We start from the raw sequence: 12,705 nt of genomic DNA, 5'->3' as shown, positions 1-12,705 counted from the left end.
TCAAGCTGTCTTGTCAAAAACACTGAAGTAACCCAAAAATATATTTCAGAACTCGCAGAGCTTAAAAAGAGCAAAGATTATATGCAACCAGACAAAACCTATTTCTGCATTTCCTATTTCTTTCTCAGACTGCTTTGCTTACCAGACTCTCACTAAAAATCTTCAGGAAATGCAGGGATCATTTTGTTTGAAATTTTAAGACACACCAGAACACATAGTATTTACAAAGAAACTTTTACAGATACATTAATTGAAAAGATACAATCAAGAAATATTATAATTTTGAAGTCTCCCTTTCTTGCCAATTGATCAGAATGCAAGATGAGATGCTAACCAAAGAGCCCTTTTAGCTGTCTTGTATTCCCATACACTAAATGTGTATTTCAGAAACCTGCTCAACCATCAGCCAAATATCAACATTAGTGAAATGTGAAATGTAACTGCTGTGTAAAAAGTTAGACTTCTGAAACATTAAAAACATTGCATCCCTGGTCTGCCTTTCTACAGAAAGCACATTTGTTCTCCTAGAGCTATTCCTATAGTTCATTAATTTTCTACATGAACATTTGAAAAGGCAGAACAAGAGAACAGTTTTGTATACAGTGGGATTTGCTATTTAGGGAGAATGAGCACACTGCATTCCTGTTTTTTTACTTTTTCAAGGTAACAGGAATTGTATACAAATGACGGTAGATCCTTGCCTCTTTTTTTTTTAATCTAAATAAAAGATAACTCAAGATGAATTCTTGAGAAAGAAAAAAGCTATATACATAAGGGACTATATCTTCCTTCATTGTCTACTTGGAAACAGTAGTTGTGTTGCTGTCATAGAATCAGGAAACAGGTTGTGGTAAGCTGGAAGAGGTACATATGCTGCTGTTATCATTTTACTAACAAGCCACCTGCCATGCAATGCATTGACAGCAGCAATAGCTGCAGCAATTGATGGGCACTTCACATACACATTGCCCTGAGCTGAATTTTGGTTAACATAAATATGAGTAACTCGTCCATGTTTATTACAATCTTCGATCACATCGTCCTTAATCTCTGTATCCCATCCAACTTCTGTTTGAGGACTAAACATGTTAGAAGGTTGGAAACACTGTGTTGCAAGTGGCTGAATAGAGGCAGCTGCAGCTAAAGCTGAAGCTTCAGTCTGCTGAGAAAGCCTTGTTTGCAAATCTGTAACAAAAGAGAATTCTGCCACAGCACCAAATGCCAAAGAGCCACTCATTTGTAGAGCTTGCTGTGCTGCTGGTGGAATCTGCAAACCTGTACCCTCTGCAAGTCTTGCCATTAATTGAAGACCACCAGTTGTTCCCAAATCAATTCCAGTCCTTTCCAGTTCATTACTGTCCAAAAATCAACTAGCGCTTGAAGCATCAGTACACTCAGTAACAGGACCAACTTCTCATTGGCCTTCCTGCTAGTTCAAATCCATTAAGTTGTTCCGAAGCCTTTCTGACACATTCTGAATCAGCAAATGTAATAAATCCATATCCGTTGGATCGACCAGTTTCACTGTCCATCATCAGCTGGATGCTTTCAATCCTTCTGAAAGGCTCAAACATCCCACGAAGACTGTCTTCAGTTATGTTAAAGTGTAACGAGCCCACATAAAGCCTCACAGGTCCAGCACTTTCCTTTTGTAAATTGGCATTGCTGCAGCTCGGTTTTTTTCTGCGTGTGATGCCTGTACTATGACTGGCAGTCCTAAAATTCGTCGGCCAGTTAATCCTATTGCTAGAAGTACTGAGCTAAGCTAACATCGACGAACTTCACACAAGCAATTCCTTTTGAACGTCTTGAATTTCCTTCAGAAATAATCCTCACATCTGGAAGCTTTCCTACTGTAGAGAAAAACTCTTCCAAATCTCTTGGTCGAATTCTTGCCGCCAGCTGCATACAGTAGACTGTCCTTGCATGTCTTTCCTTAGGAGTTAGATTATCAGTAGGGTCCCTCACAGAGCTCTTGTCTTTTCTAAATGGACTTTTGCTTCCGGAACGTCGTCTGCTTAATTTGATGCTATGAGGCAATCCAGCCTTTCCTCAGATGGCACTGTTAAATTTTGGTCCGGAGTAAGGACTTCTGAGGGGCCTCTAAATCTTCGATCTCGACTTCCTGAGTGGCTCCGTCGCCTCTCTTTGCTTCTACTTCGTTGCCTTTCACGGCTTTTGCTCTTTTTCCTTTCTCCAACTCTACTTCACTTTCATTCCTTACTTTGCTTCTCTTTCGTTCATGACTACGACTTCTGCTCTTGCTTTTTTCCCTCTTTTTGCTACATTCTTCATGGCCGTTGGCACTGCTCAACTTGTTCGCATCTTTCTTGTAAGGAGCCTCAAGCATTGCTTCAATATCAGTGTCGTCTGCCATTTTCTCAAACGCCTGTGCGGGCTTTTGGGCGCTTGTGGCGCTCCTGTTCCGGAAGTGACTCCTGCCGCCGCCGCTGCCGCCGCTGCCGCCGCTGCTGTTGCTACTCCTAAGTCCCTAGGCCCAGGCCGCGGGACCGCCCAGCACGAATATCGGGCTCAGGGGACGGCGAGGCCCGAGCGAATCTAAAACACACGATGGAATTAGAGAAGCCCACGCGGGAGAGCAGGACGGCGGCTTCGGCAGCCAGCGTGGGCAAGCTCCCTGAAATGGCGGCCGCTGCTTCACGCTGTAGTATCTTAGCATACTCTTTCTTCAGAGAAACTGCAGAGGTAAATGTCAGCTAGATTAAATTATATTAAATTTAACATCAGCTGAATGAAATCATCATGCATTAGTGGACTCCCAATCAATCAAACCTTACTGCATTTAATGCAACAGTTTTGTATGTTTGAGTCTAATTATCTGATGTGGGAGCGCTTTGCTAATTCTGAATTCTACTAGTTAAATAATTTTCTCATGAATTCTTATTTGTGAATTCTTATTTACGCTTTTAGATGTTCGGTATTAAAATGCAACTGAGGGTCAGTTATTGAAGAGATTACCTTCAAACTAACAAAAGGCAATGTAGGACTCTTTACTATAACAAACGTATACTTCTGTGAACACAGAAAGATCACACCAATTCTCATTAAATAGTGACTGCACAGGATAACATAAAATTATAAGGATGAAAAGATTCTTCCTTCTCAGATCAGTACATTTCCAATCATTTTGACACTCTGGACAGGAGATTTCATATCCATCTACTTTTTTCATGTGTTCAGTCCATAAACACAAGCTTGTATGACAATTGGCTGCCACTCTCGTCGTGAAAAAAAAATCTCATATTTGATACAGATGCTTTCAGAAGGTTTCAGCAGTTGAGGTTCATGTGAAATGGGAAATGTGAGGAGGCAGCAGGAAGCAGTAAAAGGAGCATGGTATATGGCGTTAAAAAGGTTTGAACTGTACCCCTGCAACTTTCTTTACTGACTGACCTTCTCTGACTTTTCACTTCATCATCTTTAAGAGTAGAAAAAAGAAAAATAGCAATCATAAGGGGTTCTTGTGAAGTTTAGAAAAAATTTTAAGCAAAACGACAGCAAATTTTGACAATTCTATTGCAAATTATAATTATAGGATTAAATTCTGTTACATGTTTTAGACCTTGTCAACGAACATGATGCTTCTATTATTTTTGATTGATGCTTTTGCACTGTACCTCGCCACATACTGTATTCAGATAGGTCTTCTTGGTTTTATTTTCAATAGTTACTATTTGACCATGAAACAAGGTACATCTCATGTGACCTATATCCAGAAAGAACTCCTTCACCCTAACCTCATTAGATCCATGCTTTATGGGATACGTCATCCCAGGTTCTATCCAAATGGACCTCTGAGAAGACAACCAGTTACATCTGTTGGCACAACTTACACTAAACGGAAAATTGATGTTATCTTTTTATTTATTTTGAGACGGAGTCTTGCTCTGTCACCAAGCTGGAGTGCAGTGGCACGATCTCAGCTCACTGCATCATCCGCCTCCCGGGTTCAAGTGATTCTCCCGCCTTAGCCTCCCAAGTAGCTGGAACTACAGGCGCACGGCACTACACCCAGCTAATTTTTGTATTTTTTTGTAGAGACGGGGTTTAGGCCTCTAATCCCAGCACTTTGGGAGCCCGAGGCGGGCGGATCACAGGGTTAAGAGATTGATGTTATCTATTGATTGGGACCTCCATTCATATGTTTTGGTCTGCTAGGGTTGCCATAAAGCATCAGACTAGGTGGCTTAAACAACAGAAACCTATTTTTTCACAGTTCTGGAGGCTGAAATTCTGAGATCAAATTATTGACAGGGTTGTTTTCTCCTAAGGCCTCTCTCCTTGGCTTGAAGATGGCTACCTTCTCCCTGTGTTCCCATGTGGTCATTCCTCTGTATATATCTGTGTCTAAATCTCTTCTTATGAGGATAACAGTCCTACTGGACCAAGAACCACCCTAATGACCTTATTTGAACTTAATTACACTTTTCAAGAACCTAGCTTCAAATATAGTCACTTCTTGAGGTTCTAGGGGTTAGGATGTCAACATATGAATTTTGAGGGGACGTAATTCAGCCCATGATACTATATATACACCTATTACTTCTTATTTTTTTATGGGATGGAGATAAAAATATTCTTATGTGAGTCCTTTTTATGCTTAAATAGTGTTTTCCATGTAGTCTAAAAGTGGTTTTGACCACCAGAGGGCTCCTGTATTTATGCAATGAAACATAATTATAATAGAATGGTATGTTCAACATTAAATATAAAGTTGATTATGAAAGTTAAATAGTTGATATCTGTGTATCTTCAGTGAATCAATCCTTAAGCATCCCAATGCCTAACCTGATGATGACAATGAAGATGATGATGGCTGCATTTATCGAGTAGCAACTGTGAGCCACCCCTGTACCAGGTACTTTATGATCTAATTTAATGTTCTGAACTTTCCTGTTACATTCAATGTTTTGTATTATTTCAATATTATAAATAAAGTATCTATGACTTGGAGAGGTTAAACAACAACACACAGCTAGCAAAAGGCTAAGTGGGAATTTGAATCACTAGCATCATCATTAGCACTAGGTTCATGATATAGCCTTGGAAAACAGTTCCTAATTAGCTTCGAGGGGTTTGTGACTCTCCTGAAATACTATGCAAAATATTCAAGGATATGTACAATGCAGAGATGAAGGATCCAAAGTTGTTTTGTTAAGAAGCTCAGCTCCACTCTGAAGTCTAGGAAATGTAGATTGCATGGCACTCAAGGTGGCTCTAATCTTCCCTCCATCCTTTTTGTTTTCATTGCTTGATTCATAGTCCCTACAATCCCTCCTCTAAAGCATTCTCTGATGGATAGATGACTTCTATTACCCTTTTAGTTTTATCAGTTGTTTTGTCCTGAATGTATCTGTCTGAGTTTTCCCTGCATATTATCTAAGACTCCTAGTTGCAAGTAACAGAAACACAACTTGCACGAGGGAAAGGCAGGAGGGGAGCTGACCCCAGGAACACCTAGAACCAAGGACTTCAACTCCAGCAGGACCATGGCTCATCTTCCACTATAGATGAGCTTTTTCCATCTGATGGTGGCCTGGTGTAAATGTTTCGGGCTAACATCCTCACAGTGTTGGGGACAGAGAAGGAAAGACAGCTCTTCCCTGTCAGCTCTGTTTAGAAAAGTCTAGGGAAATGACTGATTAGCCTGGCTAGGAGCATGCACCTGTCCTTTGAGTAATCATTGTTCACAGGAAAGTGGCACTATGGATGTCCAGGCCTCAGTTACATGCTCTCATCTCTGATCACATGGGTGGGATAGCATTAAGGGCAGCTCCCTGAAATCACATGGATGAAGTTAGGGAGGAGCAGCCTTCCAAGGAAGAAACATGCTATTACCAGAAAAAGAGGGAAGAGGTGATGGGCCCACAAATGCATCGAAGATCCACCATAGCAATGACTTTAACCACAAGAGGCAATCCTTTCTCCTTCTGACTCAGAAAAGAGCACAGCAGAGCTGGTGATTTGCAAGAACCTGAACCTGGAATTAACTTCCAAGTTGACCTTAGCTTCTACATTCTTAGAATTTTGATTGTTATACCCAGCAAAACTGAGCACTATTATGCATGTTAGCATTTTTTTAATCTTGGTACTCCACAGTGCACTTGTTAATGATATAGAACACTTTTTGTCAGTGATCTCTCCAAACATACAAACATCTATTATATATTGATTCAAGTAACTGGTATGGATGGGCTTATTTTACTGGCCGGTACATTCTTTAGTCCGTGAAGGTGGCATGTACACATGCATGCTCATTGAGACCCACTTCTCCAACTGGAGTGGTTGTGGGGACTTTGCAACAAATTCCTGGACATAAACATTCTTTGGGAAGGAGGGTAGAGGAAAGAGGGGAGACCCTAGTGTGGGGTTCAGTTTATTTGTCTTCTGGATCTAGAGTTCTCTCTATTCTTACTCCTCTTTCTATAGCTAGTTAACAATGTCAGATCTTAGCATCTCCTGTGGGAAGCCTTCCTGGGCCCTCTGCGCCCATATTAGGTCCTCTCCATTATACTTCTGGGGGTAATGGAGATACTAGAGAAAGGGGTTGGAGAGGAGCTGCTAGAACTTTCAGTTTTAGCTTCAATTCTTGCCTCTTGCTTTCCCACATGCTTTTGGTAAAGACGGCCTTCATTTCATTTTGTATAAAGATAGAATTAGGTAAACAATAAGGCAACTCTTCTCCAATGTTTACTGTAAGTATATGTGAAAAAATATTTGTGATATCATCGGGTGCTAGGTTGTGTGCATGAGGGAGTCAACAAATGCTAACAGGAAATGCATGTAGTGATAGAATAACACCGAAGAATAACCAGTTATTGAAAAGTTATCATGTCAGCGTTGTATTAAGTACTTTATATGCATTATCTCAGTTGAACCTCACAGCAACCCTAAATGATACACATTATTATGTCCATTTCACAGACAAAGTAACTGAATGCCCCACATCATTCAACTAGCAAGTTTCACAGCCAGGATTTGAACTCAGACCTCACTGCTTCTAAAACCTTAGCACATAGCAAGCTGTTAAGACTTCTAAATAAATTCAAGAACTGCACAGTCTCATTATAAAGTTCTTCACTGTCCTGTGTATTTAGTTAGATTTGGAATCTATTCGACTTGGCCTTCTCCTCTGTGTATTTTGTGATCGTTGGAAAATACTTCCCGCTTTAACCCAGGATGCTTCTTATTTGGGCCTTTTCTTTTCTCTCAGTAGAATTAAAACTCAAGTCTATTGTATCATTATTTGGTATCTCATCTTTTCTGCTACAAGTCTTCCAAACACATTCTTGGATGTGTGAGGAAAATAATTAGGTCCAGACAGACTACAAACTAGCTTGGTTTAAACAAATTTTTAGAACATGACCTTGGATTAGGAGTTGGGCACATACACGTGATATGCCGTATTCAGTGTGATGATGACCTTTCATGGGAAATGACTGAGTCCACCCTGCCCTGCTATGCTTTCTCCTATGCCATCCTAGCTGGTCCATGCTCTAGTTTTCAGGGCTGAGAGTTAAGCCTTTCCTTTTCCCCAGGGTTCTGAGCCAGTGATTACTCAGCCTTGTCTGCCCCATCCCTGGATCGCCAAAGAAAAAGGGTCAGAAACACTTCACTTTTTAATTTGTTTTTAAAGTGATTGATGCTACATTTCTAATGGCAACTTTCATCCATTATGAAAGTACTGAACCACTGAGGGGATGTGATTTCAACAGCAGCTATGTATTTCATTCACAAGATGATCTTTGCCTAAGTCAAAAAGCTTGAATAATTCCCCCCATCCTATTTTCACGATGTTTAAGTTTTGGCTTCCAAGAACTTCAGACAAAATACACAGACAGGGTGGCATATCGTATGGCAGAATGAGCCACAGGTCATGTATGCCAGAAGTCTGAGAAGAAAAAAGTCAAATGAAAACAAGTGTGTTGGGCCAAATAATAAGAAATAAACAGAAATGAAGTCAAATCACAAACCAAGCCAGAAAAGAAACAGAAACCTCATAAGAAAACACACTTAAGGAAATCAACAAAATGCGTAGCCAAAGGAACATCAGGAAGGTTGTTCCCGGATGGCCATCTCTCCTGGGCAGTCTTCCCTTGGGGAAGGAAAGTCTTCAGCAGGCAGCCGGACTAGGTGGCTTGAGCCCAGAGCAGGGCACTACCCTTGGAAGAGCTGAAACTTGTTGACCTTTGGCAGCTTTTAGTAAGCAGAAGTCAAGGGGTTCTTTCCTCAAAGCCCAACCCTTCTTAGGCAGGGCTCAGTTCTGAGGCTCCAAAGTGAAGGGCTGGGGAAATGGAATATGGAGCAGAGAAATAAGGAGCTTCCTCACTTCCCAGAGAAACCAAGATACCAAGGAGGAAAAACAGCTTGTGTACTTTGTAGTTCCACAAGGCTGGATCTGAGACCTACTCCTCACTCATTCTGTGATCTGGGGTGATTCATTTTCCTTCTCTGAATCTCACTTTTCTCATCTGTGAAAGGGGAATGATAATAGCACTTATCTAGCAAGGTTACAGTGGAAATAAATGAGATAATACATGTAAAATGTTTAGAATTGTGCTTAGAATGGTATGTTAGTGATGGGTAGGAGAGCAGGAAAGAGATATCGTGTTAATCAGAGAATAGCAGAAGTTCTATAAGGCAATGAGGGAGTAGTGGCTTGCCCAAGAATCTCTGCCCTTGTGAACATTTTAGTCATGGTTTTCTTATTTAAAATTTCTTATGAGAGCTACATCTCTCTGACAAGTTAAGTCCTTTGGGACCTCCCGGAGAATGAATTTGCCATTCCCAGATACCCTCAGAATTGTCTGGATCAAATTCCCCATGCAAAGTTCAGGTATGGTGTGAGTTTTCTGGGTTGGACCCCAAAGATCCTGGCATCTCTGGAATTTCCTGGGTATCAAGAATTGGGTCCAGGGAACCAGCCACCCAGCATGGCTGGCTGCAAAACAAATACAAGCACCAAAGAGAGAATGGAAAACAGCCACTACTCCTGTGGGGTTCCCCTGAGCTTATCTGAACCTTCAGGGTCTCTAATGGCTGAATCAACATGCTGCACATGAGTATAGGAAAAATAAAGATAAGGTAAAGAAAATAAATATTCACTCTGCTTTAATCTCAGTCAATTTCCAAAGGGCCTATTTGCATATCTATCTGTCTCAATTGTCTGGTGACAGAGGGGACGCAGTTCCCTCAAACTGGGTGACTCCATCATTGGTGGAATATCAAAGGTTTTTTTCCATAACATTTTTTCCTCCCTTCCTTTTATAGCAACATGGCTGCTATCTTAGCCAAGTTTAGTCTATTCTCTGTCAAGTAGGAATATTACTGCAGGGTGTATGAACAGTTTGGAATTCAAGTTTTTAAAGTTCCAGTTTGGCAGATCCATCTTTTTTGTCTTAGAGGTTTTTGGGTAGTCAAAAATTATTTTATATTGCACACCGTATTGGTCACATGGACATTTATCTCCCAATTATAGCATTCCTAGCAGCAATTCGTGGTTAAATTGTAATTAAGTGAATTTTTGCACGTTTGTACCTTCTTTTTAGGTGTTTATTCCCTGTCTAACGCTTACCTCTTCCTCAGAACCCCCAAACAGACCCCACACATTTGCACTCCCTAGCTCATCAAGCCTTTCTCTACCCATCCTCTCTGTACACTCAACAAAAACATGTGGGATCTGAGTTCCAGTCCCTCAATTCCAGGAGGTATCTCGTTTGGCAAAGTGACAACTAACTAATTTGATCAATGAATCACTGCTAGTATGTGAATGTCTATAATGGATACATGTAAAATCTCTCTTGGGGAATAGATTTCCATTTTAACAAGAGTTTTCTGAGGTCTTAATGTCTTAAGTTAACCCAAAGGAGTGGAGAGATGTTTGTGTATATATTTGGGCACAGACTATTGCCTTCACAATGCTGATTGTTTGCAGCCTTCAAACATCACAATGTGTCTTGAAAAAACCTCAGTTAAATCCCTGAATTGGGAAAGTGCATGTGGACAGCATCAATGGTAGCCTGGCTATGCTACAAAAATACTTCAGAAGTTTTTGTTTTTTCAGTTTTGAACTATTTTACTTATACTGTCAGATACTCAAGGTTGCCGCTATAGGGGTGACCTTGAGGATATTAACAGTCACCATTAGAATTGAGAAATTCAACCCTGCCTTTGTCATCAACTAGCTTTGTGGTCCTGGGACAGTCTCTTAACCTTTCTGTGCATTGGTTTTCTCCTTTTATACTTAGGAGAGTTGGACTAAATAATCTCTAACGTCCTAATAAACTTGAAAGTTCTATAATTTTAAAATCCATCGGTGAAGGCTGCTAGGGTGTTGCCTAAGTGTTGAACACTGACGTATTCTCAGTGGGGTTACTTTAGGGCACTTTTATAATATCTCACTGGGAACATTGTTTTTTGTCTGCAGATTGCTATCTTGCCACAGAGGGTTCTTTTGCATTGCTCCAAGTGCTGAGTTACAAACCCATAAACAGTGTCTTAACAGTTTTATCTATCCAAGAACAATTGGATGGCCAGTGAATATTTCTTCTACACGTCTTCATTGTACTTATTTTAGCTGTACTTGATTCCAAGCTGAAGTTTTGGGTTAGAGTGTTTGTCTCTATACTTATTTTGGTCAGCAATTTTGTCTCTCCAGTTCAGAAGGTCACATCATTGAACAACTGCATGGGAGACACTTAAACTGTTTCAAACTTAGTGCTTCCACTTTACTTCTTTTACCCCTCAAACTCCCAAGATAGTCTCCTGACAATTCCAAACATCATTTTATCTCCCAATGTGGATCAATGTGATTTAAAATCATTGTTTTCTCTGGCTATCCCACTTCTGGGTATTTTTCCAAAACAATTGAAAGCAGAGTCCCAAAGAGATATTTGCACACCCATGTTTGTAGCAGCATTATTCACAATAGCCAAAAGATGAAAGCAGCCCAAGTGCTCATTCACAGATGAATAGACAAACAAAATGTGATATATACATATAATGGAATATTATTCAGCCTTAAAAAGGAAGGAAATCCTGACCTATGCAACAACATGGTTGTACCTTGAGGACATTATGCTAAGTGCAATAAGCCAGTCACAAAGAGACAAATGCTGCAGGATTCCACTTATATGAGGTATCTAAAGTAGTTAAACTCTTAGAAACAGGAAGTAGAATGGTGGTTGGCAGGGACTGGGAGAAGGGGAAAATGAGAGTTGTTTAATGTGTATAGACTTTCAATTTTGCAAGGAGATAAAATTCTGGAGATTGGTTGCATAACAATGTGAATATGCCTAACACTACTGCACTGTATGCTTAAAATTGGAGGATAAATTCTATGTGTTTGTATCACAATTCAAAATAAAATAAAATTTAGAAATATAATTAGTTTCTGCCACTGCTTCAAGTTCAACAAGTCTACCGCCAGAGCTCACTAGGTTGCTGTTTAGGCAAGCTGCTGAGAGCTGTGTCTGGTCACCTTGTTCTGTCTGTAGCATGTCTATAATAAGTCTCCAGGGTAATATATTCTGAATGCCAAGTTGAGCTCATAAGTTAATGTTAAGTCTTAGCTTCAGAAATCTTGTATTTTACCCTGTTTACCTCAAGGGAATGCAATTTTGGGTATAAGGCATGCCTCAAGAGTGCTATCGATATCCTCTTGCTAGTTTAGGCATCATCTTAGGAGCTAAGCCAGTAGCACTTCTATTGGAAACATCGACATAGCAGTCACCCAAACAGCCCCTCAAAGACTTAAATGATGGCTCGAGTCTCGTGCTCTGTCTCATTCACTTTTTCACACATATCTGATGCTTAATAAATGTTGAAGTGTAAAGAGAAATATCTCCCAAGGCTGGCTTCAAGGGTGTGAGATCTGTGTAGTCATACAGGGGTCCACCCTCAGAAGGGCCCTGTATTTTGGTTTTATGCCCTGCTGTCATTTTCTTGAAATTCGTAATAATTTTACTTTTGAACTTACATTTTGTTAGTGAGGGCTGGTTGGATAATGGAGCATGAACATGAGTAGTGGAGACGTGAATAATATATGTGTGTGTATGTGTGTGCTGTTCCTGGCTGCCCCATTGGCGTATAGAGTTTGCAATGCCTCTGAGCACAGAATTTCAATGGAACCATTATGTGTGTGAATTCACAGAGACTTACTCAAAGGGTGTCACAGCTACACCTGAGTAGGCAGGGGAGCTGGCAGCCCTGAGAAGCCACACTTTCCATTTGAACTGGAACTTGCTTTGATTTAGGAACTAAGGCAATGCCATTCTAAGAATCATGGAGGACCAAGGAACCCCATCATATTCTTTCTTAGTTGTGTTACTTCCACATATTAGCCAACCACTACACTGAAAATGGTGCAATGGAAGGAAAGAGAATGACAGAGCAACACATTCCTCTTCTTCTCACCTCTTCCTTGCTTATCAGGAAGCCAAAAATTGAGTGTTGATAGAATGTGTGCATATGAAGAAGTGAAATAAGAATAGTTGACTTAGTTTTGTGCAGCATTTCCTCTCTTTTGGTAAGAACAGAATACACATAAATGTATGAGTGATGAAATCCAAATTGTGTAATTTTTGGTGTTTCCACATACGGGTCAAATGCTCTTATATTTGCATTTATAACTGGCATCATGTAATATAAGATGAACGGTAAATTTATGCTAATAATTTAAAATTT

At 40.2% G+C, this 12,705-nt stretch overlaps 1 pseudogene across 1 annotated transcript; it reads right to left on the bottom strand.

The window, feature by feature from the left end:
- Positions 1–360: 360 nt before the first annotated feature.
- Positions 361–2,558, bottom strand: LOC116536735 (annotated as a pseudogene). The gene has a single exon (XR_004262772.1). The product of XR_004262772.1 is annotated as an RNA-binding protein 39 pseudogene (transcript).
- Positions 2,559–12,705: the final 10,147 nt, after the last annotated feature.

This window comes from Sapajus apella, unplaced genomic scaffold (assembly GCF_009761245.1).
Source record: "Sapajus apella isolate SASKATOON/1434 unplaced genomic scaffold, GSC_monkey_1.0 scaffold103, whole genome shotgun sequence".
NCBI classification, from domain to species: domain Eukaryota; kingdom Metazoa; phylum Chordata; class Mammalia; order Primates; family Cebidae; genus Sapajus; species Sapajus apella.
Note: the sequence above shows the minus strand (reverse complement) of the source record. Positions and strands in the feature narration are given on the sequence as shown.